The sequence below is a fragment of the Mus musculus genome, chromosome 6 (assembly GCF_000001635.26).
Source record: "Mus musculus strain C57BL/6J chromosome 6, GRCm38.p6 C57BL/6J".
Lineage (NCBI taxonomy): Eukaryota > Metazoa > Chordata > Mammalia > Rodentia > Muridae > Mus > Mus musculus.
The window spans coordinates 4,851,465-4,854,169 of NC_000072.6; positions in this window are offsets into that span (position 1 = coordinate 4,851,465).

Sequence of the window (2,705 nt, forward strand, 5' to 3'; positions counted from 1 at the left end):
TCACAAACACACACGGTTTGTTGCCACTGGGGTATCTCTGAGATGCTCTCATGAGCTCCATTGTGCTCTTTAGCTGTAGAGCTTATTTGTTAATGTTTTCCATTTATTTTCAGCCAATTTGGGGGCATATGTAGTCTCTTACCAATGAGACTAGAAATGGGTTGGTAAATTCTGCAAGAAAGGTAGAAAAAATGTAGAAATGTTTGTTAGTGATGGTATTCTGCCTCCAAATAATTGTACTTCACACAATCATATTTTTTTTTTAGGGAAAGCTATTCACTCATTTTTTTCTGAACTACAATTAAACTTTATGCTTATAAAATGTAATTTCTACAAAGAAAATGAAATCCATAGAAAAGTGGATCAATCTGGAGGGAATTATATTAGGTTAGGTAACTCAAACAAAAAATGGAGTCAATTTTCCTTCATGGTCAGAATTCTAAGGCTATTAGATATTGAAGAAATGCTTGTACTCAAACGGAGTGGAGCCATATGTGATCAGAGTCTTACAGTATAGTATCTGATACAGGATAGAATCAGGAATGTCACAGCAATAAAATAAGAGAGTGTGGGAGTATAAAACCAAGGGAAGAAGAGCTCAAGCTACCTAGAGTGTGATTTTAACATGGAAGAGCCTACAGATTCTGGTTTACAAAGTGTTGAAACTAATAATTCAGTAAAGTTATCAGGCACAAAATCAACATTTAATCAGCAACATCTTTTTATACATCTGTAAAAAGTCACTGAAAAGGTAAACAAGAGAACAACTTCATTCATGATATTGAGGAAAAAAAAATTAGTAACGTATGTGACTACGGTTAACTGAGACCAAGGAAGTAACTGATCTCTCCAAAGCAAACACTGATGATAGGAATGGGGGAGAACACACAAAATCTAAACTCAAAAGCACACTTCAGAAATGCAACCACTAACACAGTGGAGTGCTAACCATAAAAGCTTGATAAAAAACCCTGGGACAATTGAGAAAGCTAAACCCCCTTCCTTCTCTCACATATGTAAAACCAACTCTGAATGCCCCAGTGATGTAAGTAGTTCCTGAATCTATGAAATTATCACAGACAAACATCCAAGAGACACCTTACTTCCTAGATATGTATGATGGCTGTCTTAGTCAGTGTGGAGAGACATCATGACCGTCATAACTCATATTTTAAGAAGGATTTAATTGGAATTTGCATACAGTTTCAGAGGTTTCATCCATTATCATTGTTGTGGAAAGAGGTATGATGGCAGACACGGAGCTGGAGAGTAACAGAGTTTTTCATCTGGATTTGAAGGCAGGAGGCAGAGAGAGACACTGGGTCTGGCTGGATTTCCAAAACCTCAAAGTCCACACCCAGTGATACACTTCCTCCTTATCAAGGCCACACCTTCAAATCCCTTCAAAGAGTGCCACTCTCTAGTGACCAAGATTTCAAATCTACGGGCTATTCCTATTCAAACCACCACAATGACTTTCATATAAGACCCCGAAACATAATTAATAGAAGCAAAAATAAGCAAGTGGGATTATATCCAACTAAAGCTTTTACACAGTGAAAGGAACAAGGGACAGAATAAAGAGACAACGTGCAGAATAGGACAAAATACTACTCCTTTAAGAAGACGTTGGTGTTCAGAATGTATAAGAAACTCAAATCAAGAGCATCTCACACACATAAGTAATAGAATTTCTAAAGCACAATAAACCTCCACAGACATTTCTGGAAATAAGAAATAAAAATTGCTAACAAGTTCACTAAAACTGGTTAATGTCATTGGCCTTCACATGAATCAAAACCACAACGGGATATCACCTAAGGCTATTATGGAGAAAACAAAAAATAGAGGCTTGGAAAGATGAGTAAGAAGTTAAGAATGTTTAGTACTCTTGAAGATGACCCAAGTCATTCCAAGCACCCATGCCAGGCAGTACATGACCATCTGTAATTGCAGACCCAGAGGACATATCTGGCTTTCACAGACACCAGAACACACACACACACACACACACACACACACACACACACACACACACTTACATACACACACTCATAAGTAAAGATAAAATAATATCTTTTAAAAGACACACACAGTCCTGGCAAAGATGTAAAGAAATGGACACTCTCTCCAGATTGATGGGAATATAAATTTGTTTGGTCATTATGGGGAAAGCATTAATGTTTCTCAAAAACTAACAGCAAACCCTCATACGATCTGTGGTTCTATTAGCAGTCATATAACCCTGGGAAGTAACATAAGCATATGTTGAATGGACACCATTACTAGTGTCAGTCACAATAACCAGGTCTGGGAATCAGCCTAGGTATCTATCAGCAAATGTTGCGAAGCAGTTGTATATATACACGGTTAGATATCATTCCACTAAACCAAATAATAAAATTGCCTTTTGCTACAAAATGTAGGGTTTTAGCAAGATAAAATCTAAAGACATATATAAAATAAAGTATATATTTTATATATGTATATATAAAACCTAGCTGTAGGATGCTAATAGGATAAATCAAACCCCCAGAGGCAAATACTGGATACTTTCTTACTTTCTCTCCTTTGGAAACTAAAACAAGTTGATCTGGGTATAGAAAAGTGATTCCTAGAGGCTTGGAAGGGAGCTGGATAATGGGTAGTTGACAGAGCAGTAGTTTGTTTGGTTTTTTGTTTGTTTGTTGTTTTTGCTTTTTTCC